The 20,894-nt window shown below is 34.4% G+C and overlaps 1 protein-coding gene and 1 long non-coding RNA gene across 5 annotated transcripts in view; one reads left to right on the forward strand and one right to left on the reverse strand.

Annotated features, from left to right (window-relative positions):
* KCNJ3 (potassium inwardly rectifying channel subfamily J member 3) overlaps window positions 1–20,894 on the reverse strand; it is a 141,510-nt gene that overhangs the window by 80,331 nt on the left and 40,285 nt on the right. The window lies entirely within an intron of this gene.
* Window positions 12,458–20,722, forward strand: LOC140624577 (uncharacterized). Its single transcript, XR_012024052.1, has 4 exons — window positions 12,458–12,614; window positions 13,242–13,400; window positions 18,716–18,860; window positions 20,409–20,722. It is a non-coding gene; the product is annotated as an uncharacterized lncRNA (long non-coding RNA).

A 20,894-nucleotide genomic window follows, 5' to 3' on the forward strand; every position in this document is an offset into this window, starting at 1 on the left:
TCTAGGGCAAACCCAAAAGTCCAATCAACAGTGTGAACTGCAAACTTGAAATCACTAGGCATAATGCCCTAAAGAAAAAACTTAAAAAGAACTGTCATGACAAATACTTTCAAAGCACCCTTTTGCTTTAAACTGGGCTCCCAATATACCCAGTTTATTATTTAATCTAATAAAGGGATCAGCATTTGTTTCACATCAAAAAAGAAGCTTTATCCCTCAACACATTTTACCTATTGTCCAAGATGGTAATTCCTCCCGGAACATTCAAAACCAGATATGCTCTTACATCACTACCCTGTGTGCTTCATGTCTTTATTCTATTGCATTTAATCTACTACTTCTTTCAAAGGCAACACTGGGTATAAATTCTGAACAATGTGCTGACGAGGTGCCATCCTCACCACACTAAAAACAATCCTTATTCTGGGATTCTGATTCTCCACCAAAACCCTTGTAAATACACTGAGTTTAATGTAAAAAAATAATCACGAGATTTTCTATTGTCAAGAGATTTATAGGAACTTCACTTGGTTGAGATTATGTTCAATAGGCTTGCAATGCTATGTCTCCAATCTTAAGCACAGAATTTTTTTTTTAAGATTTGCTTATTCATGAGTGACAGAGAGAGGTAGAGACACAGGCAGAGGGAGAAGCAGGCCCCATGCAGGGAGCCCGATGTGGGACTTGATTCTGGGACTCCAAGATCACGCCCTGGGCTGAAGGCAGATGCTCAACTGCTGAGCCACCTACATGCCCCAAGCACAGAAATTTTTTTAAGATGTCATAAAAATCAGAGATTAAAAACTAAGCTTACAAAATAGAGCAAGGTATCCAGTTTTTTTTTTTTCTCCTTCATACCACATAATGCTATCTCATAGGGAGAGAAAAAAGCCAAAATGTGCCTATACATAAAGTTGGGAGATACAGGAGGAATTTAAAGAGGGAAAAGGGGCAAAGAGTTTACTTGGTTGAGTGAAAATTATATTTTAAGCTCCTATTCCTACTTTTGATAGTCTAGAAGCACTATTTCTGATAAGGGAACAGCCTGAACCAGCTGTCGCAATACTAAACCTTCTTCCCAAAAATATTCGTTTCACTTATAATACTGCTCTACTGCTCACAAATACAAAATCAGCAGCTTTCCTTAGTTGCTCATCTAGAAAGAGCCAAGAAAAAAAAAAAACAGAAATGGAAAGAACATTCTGTTGCATTTAAATACATCTTGATTTATACTCTTGATTTATACTATTTTATCTATTAATATGTTGTATTTCATTCTGAAAAATCCATACTTACTGTGAAAATATTTATATGGTACTTTGACACTTGAAAGTATCTTTTAAATTCATTATTAATGTCTTCATAATGGCCTATGAAGTTATCATTATCATTTTTCTTTTTACCTATTTCACTTGGAAGGATACAGAAGCCTAAAGATCTTAAGTTCTTTAACTTTTCCAAGATCGTACAGTTCCCCAAAGGAGATTGGAGTAAAAAATCCTCTCACATAAACACAAGTTTTATAGAAATCTAATAAAGATATTCCCAATATATAAAAATATTAATTTATTTGATATTCATTGAATTGTCAAACATGAGTCACAATTAGGCTAGAGGATATCAGCACTTGAGTACAAAATACAGTGTTTTTTTGAAAAATAAAACAACAGGCAAAAAGTTCTTAAAATAAAACTTTTCAAACAGGAGGTAATTAATATATTTATAATGATGACTATTACAATCACTACTATTACTTATATTCATAGACAATCACTAACTCCCTTTGGTACTAGTATCAAGTCATATTGCATTTACACAAAATGAAGAAAATAAAAAACTTAATGGAGGTGGCATCCATATCTAAACATGAAATTCCCATTGATTTGAGATGAGGAAGACAGAGATTAGAATCTAGGATTGGTCAAATGTTGAGAATAAGAAAGAACGTACCACATATGCTGTTTACAGAAAGATATAAACTGTCAGGAAATCCAGGAACCATGACGTAAAATGATAAAAACCATCAAAAATGAAAGGAAAAAGAGAATGTCCTCAAAGTAGCATCTTCAAGGGCAGATGGTGCTGAAGAATGCCAGCATACTTAAAATGCAACAGAACTAGTGGTAGAATCTTCCAGATATCTAGATCTATATTAATTATCACCAAGTCACAAAGTGCAGGAAAGTTTAATTAACCTATCTAATATCATAAAGCTAATAAAAGCCAGAATCAAAATCCAACTGTCCAATCTAACACACTAACTTTTAGATGGAACTGTTATATTTTTTATAGTCTTTTTGTGTAAGTTCATTTCTATGTAAACTTAAGAAGCAATAAAGAATATATCAGTCTAGATTCAATATCAAACAACAACAAAAAAGAAAATGTGAATGAGAACTTTAGGATAAAATAAAATGTCTGTTTGCCCTCACAGGCTTTATGAACTTAAAATGCTAAACATAATCTAGTATACTATAATAAAAATAAAAATTATTTGAATTTGACTACTTTCTGTGGCCACATATATTCATAAGGATTCTCCTTCTTTTGGTTATTAATTTTGTAGGCGGAATAATGTTTGTAGAAACCTAAAATATCAGATTAAAAGTAAAATATTCAACTAATCAGGAATTGAGCAATTAAATTCTAAAAACAGCCTATGTGACAAAATTTGTCAGAATAAAAACTAGGTAATATTTTGAATTTAATGACAAGTCAAGAATCAGTCATAAGAAAGTACAAAAATATGACAAGTCAACCCGAAGAAAAATTAGAAGAAAAACGAATGTTAATAGAAGAAACCAATGACAAAAATGGCATTTGTATAATAAAGAACCTCAATAAATCCAAAAGTTTATTCTTCGAAAGCTTTAAAAATGTTGAAAGACCTGAAGCAGGACTGATGAACAAAAAGAAGAGTAAAAACACAACACCAATTACAGGAAAGAAAAGAGAGGCATCATTATAGATCTTACAGATATTACAAAAAAAAATACATAATACAAAAATATCACAAACAGATTTGCATCAATAAATTTGACAATTTAGAATAAATGCACAAATTCTTTGGAAATGCAGCTCACCAAAACTGATACAAGAAAAAATAGAAAATCTGAATAGTTCTCTATCTGTCCAAGAAGTTATATTTGCAGTTAACACCTACTACAATCTAAATGTCCTATAATGGATGAATGGATAGAGAAACACACAGACACACACACACAGAGGAATATTATTCAACCATATAAACAATATTATTCAACCATATAAACAAAGGAAATCCTGCCACTTGCAACAACATGAATGAAACCAGAGGGCATTAATGCTAAGTGAAATAAGTATATTCCATAAAGACAGAAAACAGAATGGTGTTTGTCAAGGGCAGGTGGGAGGGGAAATGGGATGATGCAGGTGAAAGGGTACACGGTTCAGTTACAGGAAGAAGTTCTGAGGATACAATATACAGCATGGTGACTGCTGTTAATTATATGGTACTGTGTATTTGAAAGTTGCTGAGAGTAGGTTTTAAATCTTCTCATCACAAAAAAAAGAAAAAGTTAACTATGTTGTGTGAGGTGACAGATATGCTATTTGCTTGATCTTGGTAATTATTCCACAATGTATAGGTATATAAAATCATCACATTATACAGTTCAAATATGTACCATGCACAATTACTTCTGTTGATTACAGATGACCCTTAAAAAACTTGAGTTGGAACTGCGAGGGTCCAATTATACACGGATTTTCTTCAATAAATATGGCACAGTACTGTAAATGTACTTTCTCTTCCTTATGATTTTCTTCACAGCCTCTTCTCTAGCTTACTTTATTGTAAGAATACAGTATATAATATGTAGAACATACAAAATATGTGTTAACCAACTGTTTATATTATTGGTAAGGCTCTAGTCAATAAGTAGGTTGTAAGCAGTTCTGGGGGAGTTAAAAGTTATATATGGATTTTCAGCTGTGGGAGGGGTCGATACCCTTAACTCCACATTGTTTAAGGGTCAATTGTATTCCTCAAAAAAAAATTTTTTTAAACCCTGCTACAATAAAAATTCCAGAGCCAGATAACTTTACTAATAAACAGTATCAAATATTGAAAGCAGAAATAGTATCAGTCTGAAATTCATTCAAGAAGAGAAACTGTCTTAAACTTGGCAAACGTAAAATATGTATAATGTATATATTTGTTATATAGACATAACAAATTGTAGAATAATAGATCTTATATAAATAGATGAAAACTTGTATGTTAATTCACCATTATATTTTTTAAAAAAGGATAATATACCACATATTGAAGGATTTACTGAAGGAATACTTGTTTGAAGTTAGTTGAAGAATGTCAGGTTGATTAAATACCCCCAAATCAATGTAATTTAGTACAACCATGGAATAATAGTACTTGGTAGAAATCAACAATTATTCATGAAACAAACTAAAAATAGAAGGGAACTATTAATCTCTGAATTTTTCTATAAATCCAACACTAATCTAAAATTAATAGTTTATTTTTAAGAAAGATAATTAGTGCAAAACTAGGAAAGTCCAAGTAAGGTATGTAGTAAGGAATCATTCAAATTAATGTGAATTTCCTGGTTCAGACAATTACACCATAGCTATGAAAGATAACATCAAGAGAAGTTATGTGAGGTTTTAAGTTGAAATTCTCTGCATTATTTATGTAACTTTTCTGTAAATATAAAATTATTTCAAATTAATAAAGTTTTTAAATGAAAGATAAGGCAAACTTTATAGGTAAATGAGCATCTATGTATTTATGAAGTAAACACATACTTTTTTTTGGAAATATTATCTGAATGATATTTAAAATCGGTCATATATTAATGCCAAAAAGTCCTTCTCCTACACTCCCACCATAGCCTCTGGAAGTGTTTCTCGCTTGCATTCTTTCAGAGTTTCAGATACACTCTATTTTCAAAATATAATTTTAAAACTTGGAGTAAAAGTCACCACACAGTTAAAAAAAACCAAAAACCTATTCACGTTGTGGTATGCAGTTTGCAGAAACAGAGTAAGTATGAGAATAAATTCCCCCTGGAAATTAAAGCTTGGGTGAAGGACAAGGTATTTATGCTTCAGTACTAAGACCTAGAACAAGTTCTTTTTTTTTTTTTTTTAATTTTTTTATTTATTTATGATAGTCACAGAGAGAGAGAGAGAGAGAGAGAGAGGCAGAGACACAGGCAGAGGGAGAAGCAGGCTCCATGCACCGGGAGCCCGACGTGGGATTCGATCCTGGGTCTCCAGGATCGCGCCCTGGGCCAAAGGCAGGCGCCAAACCGCTGCGCCACCCAGGGATCCCGAACAAGTTCTATAATTAAGATAAACTCTTATAGCCTTAAATCTGGGTGAAGGCAAAAATGAACAATAAATGAAATAAAGGAGAAAATGTTCCTAATGTTACATCAACACAATTTGAATAAACCAACATGCCATGCTTCTTTTAAATGGCAAATCATTTTGAGTTTCAAATCAATCAGAAATGCTGCTATTAAAACATTACTAACTTCATGGGAAGGGCATACTTGGCATAACCTGTACTGAAAGTAATAGGGAGGTGTCATATTATTGGCCTTTGATTTCATAATTATAGTTTTAGCAATCCATTACAAAGAAATATTTCAATAGCTCAGAAAGGTTTGCTACAATAATAGTTATCACATTTTAATTCACTTGACAAAATCTGTGTCCAGTAGAGAGGATAAGGGTCTTCATCTAATATCAACCAAATACAATTGCTGTCTTAGGACAATAACTGGTACATAAAAATTGCTTAATATTACTTCTATTAGACGGTCTCATACACTGATTATATCTATTAAATGTTTTAGACATGATAACTTGTTACATGTCATGTATGCTTTGTTTCTGCCATTCTTCTTTTATCTCTATTCATGATAGTTTTAGGTTACAAAAGATTTAACCTGCATTTAGTCATGTTAGGAATAGCTTTCTTTCCTTACTTAGAGTTTTATATCTTTATGTTTGACAGTTTAACAGAATTCCTAACCCCTCATGTCTTACTGGAACAATTATTATCCCAATTTTACAGTTGAGAAGACCAAGGTATAGAGAAGTACAAAGGATTACAAAAGATCTAAAGAAGAATAGTTGAGAAATGTTTGGACCCAACAAATAATACATACTTAAGAAACTCTAGAAGCCTACAAATAGCAAATATTTAAGGAAAGGCCAGTATTAAGCTATCACTAATATTATGATTAAGGATGCACTAAATAGATTATTTTTAGTAAACTATTTTACATTAGAATTTTGTTTTAACCAGAAATATGTCTCCTTCCATTTCTTCAACTTTTTCTTATATCCTTCTATAAAATTTCATACTTTTGTGTACCTTCCACATTTCTTCTTAGATTTATATATATATATTGTAGTTTGTTACTATGAATGGATTTGATTTTTCCCATCCCATTTCCTAACTGGTTATTGATGTTGAAAATGAAAAGTAATGACTTTTGTTGTATTACTTTTATGATGGCAATTGCACACTTTAAAAGAAAAAAACCATTATCACTTTGAATACAACAAAATGTTCTTTCTGTATTCAGTAATATTTTTTGTTTGTACTCAAGATAACATCAAGCCACTTCACTTACATGGATAGTTATAAGAAGGAATTAATTGAAATGAAAATAAAAGAAGCAACATTTCTTTAAATGAGTCAAATGTAATTTTAATAGATGTTATAAGCTGAATGGTGCTTTTCCAAAATTCATATGCTGAAATCCTAACTAAGCCTCAACATCTCAGAAGGTAATTGTATTTCAAGTTAGGGCCTTAAAAGAGGTAATTAAGTAAAAATGATGTCACCAGGGTGAGTCCTGGGCCAATATGACTGCTATCATTAAAAAAAAGAAAGAGAGAGAGATAAGACCTACAGACACAGAAGAAAGACCATGTGAACACACCGAAGGACAACGTCAATCGATAAGCCAAGGAGAGAGAACTCAGAAGATACCAACCCAGCTGACACCTTAATTTTGGTCTTCCAACCTGTAGATCCATGAGAAAAATACATTTCTGTTGTTTCCACCACCCAGTGTGTTGGCCTTTGTTTAGGCAACCCAAGCAAACTAATATAATAGAAGCAAATAATGAAGTCCCTTATTGTATACTGGGAGATATAATTCTATGATTTTGTGATGTCTTATGAGAGATCATCTTAGTCTTTTAACCTTTTACAGTGAAATGTAATTAATATACAGAAAGGATCACTTAATAAAGATGTATACTATAGCTTACTGGATACCAATAATATAGGACATATTCTTTGTCTGGAAATCAATTAAGGGAAACATTAATAATAAAGGTAAATACGGGAGAAGCAAGCTCCCTGAGGGGAGCCCAGTGTAGGACTCAATTCCAGGACCCCAGGACCACAACCTGAGCGGAAGGCAGATGCTCAACCACTGAGCCACCCAGATGTCCCGTTATTTCTATCTTGTAATAAGGTTATATATGGCAGATATAGCAACTATAAGATTGATGATAAATAGTGTTTTTGTTGTTGCTTATGTGTTTACCTATTTATGACTGACATGAAATAATGGAATCATGCCACAGTTCAGAAGCTATTCTAATAGAGGGCATAATTTCAAGATAAGAATTCAAAGACAGCCATAGATAAAGAATTCTAATCAGTTTTGAAATAAGTCATCCATTATATTAAATAACAAAACATCAATTTTTTTAAAGTTCCATGGCTTACATATATCTGTTTTATCTAAGACTTCAGTATAGATATATTTTTTAAAGATCCATTTATTTGACAGAGAGAGAGTGAGGAAAAAAGAGCTCAAGCCGATATGGAGAAGCAGAGGGAGAAGCAGAATGCCCACTGAGCAGGGAGCCCAATGCAGGGCTTGATCTCAAGACCATGGAATCATGACCTGAGCTGAAGGCAGACGCTTAACTGACTGAGTCATCCATGTGCCCTGCAACATAAATATTTTAAACATATTAGCAATAGTAGCAGTACAATATTATTATGAATTAGCAAAGCTTATAACCAAAACCTATAGTTACTAAAGCTAAAGCTTCTATTAATGGCCTGATTAATTATAGCACCATAACATGAGTATGTTCATATAAAATGTAAAAAAGCCTTTTACATGGACCTATTTCATTTCTATGTTGTACATAATGTTTATATAGGTCAATAGTTTAATATTGTTTGATGGAAGAGGAACACCTGGGTGGCTCAGTCAGTTGGGCATCCTACTCTTGGTTCCATCTCAGGTCAGGATCTTAGGGTTGTGGGACTGAGCCCTGCTTTGGGATCCACACTCAGTGGGGAGTCCGCTTGAGATTCTCTCCGTCTCCCTTTGCCCCTGCCCCTATCTGGAATAACTAATTAAATCTTAAAAAGATATTGTTTGATGGGGGAATTACAAGAAAAAGATAATTCTGGAAATGTACCATTTTTTTTGTCTGATCTTATTTATTTTGTCACTCTTAGAAAATCTCATTTTTGACTGGACTCAGACTTAGAGGTAGAAGCTCTCAGAGAGGATAGCCTCAGCCTCCGTCTCTTGGCAATGGAAATGTACCATTTTAATTGGAGAGCATAATTTTCAGTTTCAAGTCCCTACAAAGGTAAGTGAATGAATATTTATTTAGTGGTTAATACACACTATCACCACCCCCTCAGAAATAATCTCTTCCCATTTTACAGATGAGAGAAATAAGTATCAGAGAATTACATTTCTTTGCCAAGGTCATAAAACTAAGTGACAAAACCAGTAGTCAAGCACAGTTTAATATACAGAAAAGCAAAAGACAAAATTATCTTGAGTCATAACCTTCTGAAATGAGTTACATCCTCACAGAGTTCAACAATTTTGAGTTACATTTATGCAATATTATGATGATCAGATACAACCAAAACTTGCATTGACTCTTTGTCCACAGCACACCTGTAGAATGCTGAGGTCAACAGAGAACTGGTTTACCTCCCAGGCGTTGGCAAATTCACCATCTTCATGAACCACAATGAGGCAGATTTCCTGAAACTTTTGAGCAAATCTAACTTTTCCATGGAGATGGAAAAGACCCTCTACTAAAGTAGATATCTGAGAAAACCTTAATGTTTTAGGGCTACTTGGTCTCAACTAAATGCATTTGAAAGGTTTCTGACTTATCAGTGAATCTAGGAAGTAATGCTCAGTGACTAAACTCCTAGATGATAATTTACACAAATCAATAGCTTCTATAAGAACAGTCTGACTTCTCTGTGGACACAATTCACTGCACCAACTGCCCATTCCAAATAAAAATGAAGGCAGTGATTTCTTATCATGCGATACATCTGGTATCTTTAAAAATGAAGTGAAAATGATCTCTGCTAATGTTGAATCATGGAAATATTAATAGTCCTCCACTACAATGAATCTGGCCAGTTGAAACTTATAAAGTGCTTTGCAAACCATTTCATTTTTCACTATTGCAAGGGAAAAGTCAAGTAGCTGACAAATAATTGTTAATATATCCATATCTGTAGTATATTTACCAAATATCTAATCTCGTAACATCATATGATGCAATTTCTGTTTTCTTAGTATATCTATCAGTGTTTCACTGACAGTTTGGTTTAAAAAAATTCAGATTTTATCACTGCTTTTTGAGCATGTCATTACCTATTCTATTTTCCTAATATATCTGACTGAAGAAAAGTATAGGTTTCTAAGCAATCTGTCAATCAGAGTATAACTCATAGTTTTCGATTCACTCATTGTTATTTTTTTATTTTAAATTTTTATTTATTTATTTACTTGAGAGAAAGTGTGTGTGTGTGAATTGGGGGGAAGGGCAAAGGGAGAGAATGGGAAGCCGACTCCTCATGGACTATGGAGCCAGAAGCAGGGCTCAATCACAGAACCCTGAAATCATGACCTAAGCTGAAAACAAGAGCCAGGTGCTTAACTGACTGAGCCACCGAGGTGCCCCGCATTCATATTTATTCTAACCTACATCTTACAATTGAATGTGTTTGGTTCCAAGTCACTGGACAAAGGGTACCAGGTATCCAGGAATGTCACAGAGAATTGTTTCTTCACTTCCTCTTACTAAATCATATCATACTCCATAACAATCTGAAAGAAAAAAATGGCCTCTAACAGAAAACCCACATAGAACTTTCTACTTCTCAGGGTTTTTTTTTAAGATTTTATTTATTTATTCATGAGAGACACAGAGAGAGAGGCAGAGACACAGGCAGAGGGAGAAGCAGGCTCCACGCAGAGAGCCCGACGTGGGATTCGATCCTAGGACCTCAGGATCACGCCCTGGGCAGAAGGCAGATGCTCAACCACTGAGCCTCCCAGGCATCTCTATTTTTCAGTTCTTAAAGGGAACAATCAAGGTAAGATATAATACTTCTAAGATGCAAAGATATTTTTATGTTTTACAAAAGTTTTATCTGAAAGGTTGCTATATCTCTAGCACATAAAAGAGAAAGAGAAAAAAAAACAGACTCAAGCTATTTTAGAAACACTAATGTTGTGCCCTACCACCTCACTCCATCGCTTTCCAGAATAGGAGCAGAAACAGCTAAGATTCATCCTTGTTTAATGGTCCACAGGAAAAAAAAAATATTGTATACTAGTCCTCTTCTTAAAAACACACCTTGTTATGTTTTATTTTGAAAAAATAAGCAAAAGAAAAAGTGAAGTAGAATACTAATTAAATTTTCTTAATTTCCTCCCAAGAATTCTTTAGTCTTATCTCTCACAACTTTTCTATTTTGCAAATAATTCTATAAGAACTAGAGAATATTGCCCTAATCACACTGATAAATGAGTAAAAGAAGTAACTGTTAATAGTGCAAAAGGCATATATTTCATAAGTATAATAGTGACTTCTCAAGAGAGACATTATTTTCAGTTCACTTATTACTTAATAGACTATAGTACAACTTTAAAGCAGTACCAGTGAAAGTAGCAATGAAAAAGTACTACAAGTTTGGTACATAGCACTTATCATACAAAAAATAATGTTCTGGGGCTTCCCTGTTCTTTCACTAGCAACAGCAGGAAGTATTTTGCCTGTTAGAAGCCTCTTACTGTCATTTTACAATAGGCAGGCTAGATTTTATTGCTATGATCTGAACAATGTGCTATTATTGCTCATTTAGATAAAAACTTGCCCATAAAAATTATGGTGTAATTACTTAGGAAATGTATTTCACAATGATTTTCCAGGAAGTTATAGCAACAAAACATCCAAGGAAAGAGTTTGCAGCTTATTAATTTCCTATATTGCTTCAGAAGCCTTTATGAACATTGTGTCCACTATGATCTTCTTCAAAATAAATAAATTTCTGAAATATATATACTTATATATAACATATACATATGTGTGTATATACGCACATATATATATTGTATGTATGTATATCCTTACCACCAGTAACGATAACAGAAGCAATGTTAGTACACGCCTTTATCATTTTAGTATGTTTGTCTAAGAATCAAAAATTTCATGAATTTCCCTGAGAGGCAACCAGCAAGTAGATTAGACTAAATACATTTTACAAATAAAAAAAGTTCAGACTAGATATACTTATCCTTGTTCCTCTGGTTGAACATAACTCAAAATCCTAAACACTATATATAAAGGAAAAAAAAACCCTGAAAGCTGGAGAAACCGAAAAAGTCAAAATGGCAGGGAATCCCAATGACCAAAGTAAGACATGGCAACTAAATCAGTGTTGGTTCCTTTATTTTCTGTTTTAAGATTTTATTTATTTATTTGATAGGGAGGGGGCAAGAGAGAGCACAAGTGGGGACAGAGGGAAAGGGAGAAACAGATTCCCTGTTGAGCAAGGAGCCCAGACTCAGGGCTCCATCCCAGGACCCTGAGATCATGACCCAAGCCAGGGGCAGACACTTAACCAACTGGGCCACCCAGGTGCCCCAATTCAGTGAGTTTTCTCTTTGCTTCATATATTCCAGACTTGAAGTAAAGAACTGGCAACTGAGAAACTCCAATGGGCACAGATATAAAAGCCCCCCAAAAAGTCTGCTTTTTCTAGCCAAAGGACAAGGACAATGGCAGTCCACCAAGACTGAGAGTCAAACACCACCGAAAAACTTTTGTTCTGTCCCATTCGCATCTGCAAATATTAAGTGAGGAGCCTAGATTTCCATCCTTACTGGACGCTAACAAATTATCCCCAACTTACTGCTAGAGAGGTCTCACAGAAAACTGAGTAGATGCCTCCCACCATCGCCCTTGCTGGCAGGGGAGACCACATGTGGAACCTGGACTTCTACCCCCAGTTGGTAGTAACAAGGTGCCCTCCTCCTTCCTTCTTTTGTGATGGTGGTGAGAGTGTCACAGTGTAGTGTCATAATGTCAGGGAGGCCTACTCGAAATAAAGAATTTTCATCAGTAACCATGACAACCCCTTCAGCTCATAGAGTCAGTAGAAGCCACCTGGGGAGCAAGAAAGTGGCATTCCTAAACTTCCCAGCCATGGACGTATTAGTGGAGGCCTAGTAGGGGGACAGGATTGCCACCCCTGCCTAACAGTAAGGAGGGCACTCCGATGTCAGGATAGGGTGAGTGAGAACCCAAGTCTCATAAAATGTCCATTAGTCATCCCAAGAACCAGGAAGGTCCCAAACTGAGTGATAAAAGACAACCAGCAGATACCAAAACAAAGAAGCAGATATATTAGTTATCTGAGAAATAATTTAAAGCATATATCCTAAAAATGTTTGAATGACCAGTTGAAAAAAATGCTTAAAAAATGGGAAAAGTCCCAGCAGACATACTGCAAATATAAAGAAAAACAAAATGAAATTTTGTAAGTGAAAACACAATAATTGAAATAAAAATTACCAGGGACAAAGAATATTAAAAAATGGTAAAAGAGCCAATCCACCAAGAAGACATAACAACTCATAATGTGTATGTAACAAACAGCATAGATGAAAAATACATTTTAAAAAAAGAGAAAAAAGAAAACTACATGAAACAAAATTTGATAGGAATAAAAAGAGAAATACACAAATTAACAACTATAGTTGGAGACTCCAAAACCCCTCTTTCCACAATTCATAAAATAACTACAGAGAAGTGTAAGAAGGATACAGAACAACTAGAAACATCATTAATCAATAGGATCTAATCAACATTTACAAAATATTCTACTAATCAACATCAAAATTTGCATTCCTTTCCAGGACCCACAGAACCTATACCAAGATAGAGTATACACTGGGCTATAAAACAAACCTCATCAACTCGGAGAAATTTGAAATCATGCATCATGTGTGCACCAACCACAACCAGAAATCAGTGACGGGAAAATAAAAGGAGGGGTTCCAGGGTGGCTTAGTCGGGTAAGCATCAGCCTTAAGCTCCTGTCATGATCTCAGGATCCTGGGATCAAGCCCTGCACTGGGCTTCCTACTCAGTGGGGAGGAGTCTGCTTCTCCCTCTTTCTCTGCTGCTCCCCCTGCTTGTGCTCTCTCATTCACACACACACACACACACACACACTCTCTCTCTCTCTCTCTCTCATATGAATAAATAAAATCTTAAAAAAAGATAACAAGAAAATTTCCAAATACTTAGAAATTAAACAACAAACTTCTAAATAATTCATGGGTCAAGTGGAAGTTTTAGAAAAATCAAAAGAGTACACTGAACTCATGAATAAAAAATACAATGTATCTTACGTAGTCCAAGACAGCTAAAGCAATGCTAGAGGTAAATTTACAGCAGGAAATACGTATATCAGAAAAGAGCAAAGTACCTTATCTCAAGGACCTAGAAAAAGAAAAGAAAAAAAAAAAAAAAAGTAACCAGAAAAAAAGAAATGAGCACATGCCAATGAATTGAAAAAATAAAAACAACTAAAAAAAAATGTTACAAATAGCTTTTTGTTTAAAATGATCAATAAAAGTGACAAATCTTTATCAAGATCTAACAAAAAATGAAGATACAAATGGCCAATATCAGTAACGAAACAAGGGACACCATTATAGACCCTGTAGACATTAGAATGTTATTAAGGTAATACTACAAACATTTTACAGACAAAAGTTTGACAACTTTGATAAAATGAACTAATTCCTTAAAAAAATAAACTAACGGGATGCCTGGATGGCTCAGTGGTTGAGCATCTGCCTTCGGCTCAGTGTGGTCCTGCGGTCCTGAAATCAAGTCTTACGCCAGGCTCCACACAGAGAACCTGGTTCTCCCTCTTCCTATGTCTCTGCCTCTCTCTCTGTGTCTCTCATGAATAAATAAATAAAATCTTAAAAAACAATAATAAAATAAACTAATACAAAAGAAAATAGAAAATTTGAATACTCTAGCTGTAAAGAAATTGAATTCCTAGTTAAAAACTCCTAAAATAGATATCGTCAGGCTGGTTTCACCACAGAATTCTACAAAATATTTTTAAAAGAATTAATACCAATTTCCAAATAATCCCTTCCCAAAATATAGAAGAGAAAGAAAAAAAATCATTTTTTAAAAATTTTTACTTATTTATGATAGTCACAGAGAGAGAGAGGCAGAGACATAGGCAGAGGGAGAAGCAGGCTCCATGCACCCGGAGCTCGACATGGGATTTGATCCTGGGTCTCTAGGATAGCGCCCTGGGCCAAAGGCAGGCGCTAAGCTGCTGCGTCACCCAGGGATTCCAGAAAAGATCATTTTATGAAGTTAGTTATCACCCTATTACCAAAACAAAAACAGTAAAATCCAAAGAAACCTACAGATCAAAATCCCTCATGAATACAAATGCCAAAATCTCTAACAAATATATGCAAATAAAATGCAACTACATATAAAAAGAATTATAAACCATGACCAGTGAGGTTTATTCCAGGAATGCAAGGGTAGTTCAATATTTAAAAATCAATCAATATAATCCTATATTAGCCTACTAAAAAAGAAAAATTAATCAATTGATACAGAAAAAGTATTTGATAAAATACCCATTCATAATAAAAACACTCAGAAAAATAAGAATAGAGGGGAGAGTTTTTCACCTTTATAAAGAAGTCTACAAAAACTATATGTAATGCTATATTTAATGTTCAAACAACTAAATGCTTCTAAAAAGGAGAATAAAGCAGAAATGTCCACACCAGGGGCTCCTGGGTGGCTCAGTAGGTTGAGCATCTAACTCTTGATTTCAGCTCAGGTCATGATCTCAGGGTTGTGAGCTCTAGCCCCAAATCTGGCACCTCTCAGTGGGGAGTCCGCTTGAGATTCTCTCTCTCTCTCTCTCTCTGCCCCTCTCCTCACCACTCATATGCACTCTCTCTCTCTCTCTCTCTCTCTCAAAAAAAAAAAAAAAAATGTCCACACCAATAAATTGTATTCAATGGAGTGCTAGAGGCTCAAGAAACATAATTGTACAATTATGCAAGAAAATAAAATTCATTCACATCAGAAAAAAACCTTATTAATAAAACTGTGCTTTTTCATAGACGACATGATTTTCTATATAGAAAAATCCAACAAATAAAAAAAAATTAAAAAACCTCCTGGAACCAGTGAGTGCGTACAGCAAGGTTACAACAATATGTCATAGTCTATTCAGGCTGCTAACAGAATTGTTATAGACCGAGCAACTTATAAACAAACAGAAATGTCTTTCGCATGGTTCTAGAAACTAAGAAGTCCAAGATTAAAGCACTAGCAAATTTATTGTCTGGTGTAGATCCACTTCCCGGTTCACAGATAATCATCTCTTCATTGTGTCCTTACATGGCAGAAGGGGTAGCAGAGCTTTTTTGGGGTCTCTTTTCTAAGGACACTACTGCTAATCAACCTCCAAAGGGCCCCTTCCAAAGACCACATTTTTGGGGGTTGGATCTCAATATGGGGGGTGATGCAAACATTCAGTCTATATCACAGTAGAATATATATATAAAAATATCTATTTTATTTCTATATATAAGCAATGAACACATAAATACCCAAATAAAAAAAGCATTTGTGATTAATTAAAAAATACTTAGAAGTAAATCTAACAAAACATATACAGGATCTGTATGCTAAAAAACTACAAAATGTGATGGAATAAATCAAAGATACACATAAATGGAGAGACATACTTTGTTCCTGAATTGGAAGATGTGAAATAATAAAGATCTCAATTATCTTCCAAATTGAACTATAGGTTTATTTTTTTTTTAACTTTTTTTTAACTATAGGTTTAAAGCAATTTATTTTAAAATCCTAGCAAGATGTTTTACATTGATCAGTGAAATAAAATAGAGTATTCAGAAGCAGATGCACACAAATATGCCCAATTTCAGTTGAGGTATCAAAGTAATTCAACAGAGGAAAGACGGCCCCTTCAATAAATGCTGCTAGAGCAATTCAACATCCAGTGTCACACACGAAAAAATGAATCTTGAGCTAAATCTCATACTTTATACGAAAATTAATTCAAATTGATAAAAGATGTAAAGGTAAAATATGAAACTAAAAAATTGTTAGAAAAAAAATGGAAGACATGTTTTGGGATCTAGGGCTAGGGAAAGGACTTATACCCAACACCAAAAACACCATTTGCAAAGGGCAAAGTTGATAAATTGGATCTCATCAAAATTAAAAACTTTAGACCCTGTAAAGAATATCTGCAAACTAGTGTCTGGAATAGATAAATTTCAAAATTCAAAAATTTTAAAAACTACAATTAGAACATGGGGAAAGGAAATTATCCATTTTACTGAAAAGAATATACAGATCTATTTTTTTATTATTATTTATTCATGAGAGACACAGAGAGAGAGGCAGAGGAAGAAGCAGGTTCCCTTTGGGGAATCCAACACGGGAACTCCATCCCATGATCCTGGGATCAAGACCTAAGCCAAAGACTAAGACTCAACCACTGAGCCACCCAGGTGCCCCAGGATGTACAGGTTTACAGATGGTAAATAAGTCCAATACAGTTAACCAGTAGGTAAATGCAAATTAAAACCACAATGAGACACCTATGGGAATGGCTAAAATAAAAAAATTCATCAATACCAATACTAGCAAAGATGCAGAGATGTAAATGGTACATTATGAAAAAGAGGTTGGCACTTTGTTAAAAAAAAATAAACATATATCTTTATGTTTGCATTCTTGGTCATCCAGAGAGATTAAAAATTTCTATTCATGGGGCAGCCCAGGTGGCTCAGCGGTTTAGCGTCTGCCTTCAGCCCAGGACGTGATCCTGGAGTCCCAGGATCGAGTCCCATGTCGGGCTCCCTGCACGGAGCCTGCTTCTCCCTCTGCCTGTGTCTCTGCCTCTCTCTCTCTCACTCTCTCTCTCTGTCTCTCATGAATAAATAAAATCTTTTTAAAAATTTCTACTCATATATAAATACATGAATATTTATTAGAAGCTTTATTCATAATAGCTAAAAAATAGAAACAACTCAGATATCATCCAAAGGGTGAACGGTTAAACATAGTGTGCTAGATTGATACCACAAGGTTGTACTCACAATACAAAAACAAACAAACAGAAAACCACACTAGTGAAACGTAAAACAATCAGGATGAATTTCCAGAGAATTGTGCTGAGTGGAAAAAAAATCATAAGGTGTTACATGTTGTATGCTTCTATTTACATGATAGTCTTGAAGGGACAAAATTAGAGAATTAGAGAACAAGTTAGTGGATCAGCTGTTATGGAAAAGGAGAATGTGGGAGGGAAGCAGGGATGGCTCTAAATGGGCAAAATGGGCAAGCCACGTAGTGATGGAAATGTTCTGTATTTTGACTGTTCCAGTGTCAGTTTGTTGTGATACTGAACTGTGGTTTTGTATTTGCATATCCCTTAGGGGAAACATGGTCAAGGGTACAGGGGATCTCCTGTATGGCTTTATAAGAGCATATGAATCAACAATTATTGCAAAACAAAAAGTTTACTTAAAAAAATTAAAGCTCAAAAATGTTAATTGGCCCTGAAATTGGCAAGAAATATGCCCACACCCTTTCTACTGAGTCACTCTGCCTGAGTTAATCAGAGTAAAAAGACAGGATAGAGTCACAATAAATGCTTGAAATGAAAGAAGTAATCAGAAAGGAAGAGCTGACTGTTCTAAAGGAGGCAGATCAGGAGAAAAAGCCAAGTCGGAAACAAGGTCAAGAATAGGAGGTCTCCGTCAAAAGGTTAAACCAAAATTTTAAGATTTCTGCTTGAAATTTTTTTTAACAGTTCACTGATTTATTAGATGAGCAAACATATATCCATATAATCAATGAAAACTGTATGATATATAAAATAATTTTTTAAATGTTGGGAATTAGCATCACCATCCATTATTGAAATAACAAGAAAAACTTCACAGATTTTATTCAAACACGAGAAGTGGGTAACTCCTTTAAGACCTCAAATGCCAGTGGGTGTCTGGGATGCTGGAGAAAGGCACCTTTGTAGGCAAACACACTCCCCTAGAGATTTGGAGAGTACATCTGATGACTAATGTTTCAGAAAAATGCTACTGAGTTAAAAGATACTGCATGGTATTTTAATTAGGACAGGGAGACTAACACCAAGCTACTCTCAGCATGGCTCAACACTTCTGCTATGAAAAAAGCAGACGTAGGGAAGAGGAAAATGAAAATGCCTAGGAGTTTCAAGCACTTGGCTACCTTACTCCTGATGGCACTTCTCCATTTTCACTGGTTACAGGTTAGCTGCCATGTGACAAAGCTACCCAGGGACCAATCTGAACCAGAAGTCAACTGACGAATATTTATGGAGGACCCGCCAAGAAATAGTACTTGGGAAAAGCATTGCATCAAATCTGTCAAAAGGATTTAAAAATGTAATAAAGGTAAAATTACAAAAAAAGTATATTATAAATAGTGCCATTATGAACATCAAGTTCAAGAATAAACAGGTCAGCGGTATAGCACTATGACTTGTTCCAACATTGACTCACTATGTACCTTTCTTTGCACAAGTTTCTGAATGTCGTTGAAGTTCTCAGCTTCTCCATTGATAAAGTTAGAAGATTTTAAACATAGCGTTTTTATAAAGAGCAAATGAGAATACAGACATTGATTGCTTGTAAAAAGGAAAAAAAAAAAGAAGCAGAAAAATCAAGTCTAAATTTAAGTCTTGTTCCCAAGGCTAAAAAAGATATTCAGGTTATAAGATATTTGACTAAAGCTTCTTTTGTATCCTACAAATTAAATTGCCTTACAAACTTAAAAAAAAAAAAACAGTTTACATTCATCATATTCCCACCTTAAAATATAATTTTGTGTTTTTAAACAGTAAATATGCTTTTTTAAATGAGTATTCTAATTAATGCCTATGAAATTCATGAGTTTGCCCAGATCCAGATCTTGTGGACTCAGCTGAATTGAACCTAAACCAAATACTAGACTTCCTAGTGGAAATATCAAATATAGTTCCACTACAAATCTGAGTAAGAAATTTAATGAGAAAACTGTCCTTATGAGGAATCATCATGATTGTAAAGCAGTTGACTGAGTCTTTGATTTTTTAGCTCTAGCTCAATACTATAAAGAACCTAAGAGGTATTCATGTTAATTTCTAAGCCCTTTCATCAGCATACTCACACTATTATCACATATCTATTTATGGTACTTAGATTCATTGCTATAAAAATTATGACTTTAACTGTCATATACATAAGCCTATCTTTGCAGATATGTACTTTTTATAGATCATTTTAGCAAAGATAAAGCTATTCTAGAAATCTATAATTATAAATAACTATGGGATATAGTTATCAGTAATTTAATAGACACAGAAACTTTGTCTCATGACAAAAAAGACCACAAATAAAAGATTCCAATCTGTAATCTGAATATATTCAAGTATTTTTCATTAAAGCAATGTTATTTCAGGACAAAGTCATCTGTAGATATGCTGCAATACATAAATGTCTTTAAATAAAGCTTTCCTAAGCTTTTCTTCCTAAGAAATGTCTTTCCTAAGCTTCCCTTAGGAAGCTTTATAATCTGAAATGAGTAATTCAGTAAATCCTTTGTGATTTCACTTTTAAAAGACTTCAAAGTAAGTTAAATAGAACCAACAAGTGACATGAAAGTGTGCCTTGTGAATAGCAAACTTGATTCCACAATTGTACTACGCGTTCTTCATCTTATTGGATTTGTTGCTGATGTCAGGATTGCTATTCACCTTTCTTCCCAAGAGCACTTCGCACAGTGTATTCTCTCCCTCCTTCCCTTAGACTTGCCAATAATCCATCAATTTTCTTGCCCATTTGAACAAATCAAGCTTGGAGTTCAGTGCTCCTTCCTGAGATATAGATTCGGGTTAGGGAGGCAAAGAACATATCTTTTTGCTCTGGTTTTTTTTTAAGATTTTATTTATTTATTCATGACAGACACAGAGAGAGAGGCAGAGACCCAGGCAGAGGGAGAAGCAGGCTCCATGCAGGGAGCCCGACGTGGGACTCGATCCCGGGTCTCCAGGATCATGCCCTGGGCCGAAGGCAGGTGCTAAACCTCTGGGCCACCCAGGTGCCCCATTTGCTCTGAATTTTTACTTGTATTTCACGGTAGCAAGAAATGTGGCCAATGAGCATCAATTTTGGAAATACACTGGGATTCTCTCCATGACCTAATGTATGTGTGATGTCTGCAAATATCCATAAAAAGTTATTCTTAGTAAGGTACAAGTCACTGTACAATGCATCTAATAAACTGAATTTTCTAACCTTTGTGATAACATCCTTTATATGCCAATTAGATTTTGTTGTTGCTGTTGTTTATTACTTTGGACAGAAATATTGTATCATTGTAGATTTGTCAAATTGCCCTTGTATTTTCATAGTTTTTATTCTTTTATATTTGTTTTTGAGTCTTTTTTT

This window comes from Canis lupus, chromosome 34 (assembly GCF_048164855.1).
Source record: "Canis lupus baileyi chromosome 34, mCanLup2.hap1, whole genome shotgun sequence".
Lineage (NCBI taxonomy): Eukaryota > Metazoa > Chordata > Mammalia > Carnivora > Canidae > Canis > Canis lupus.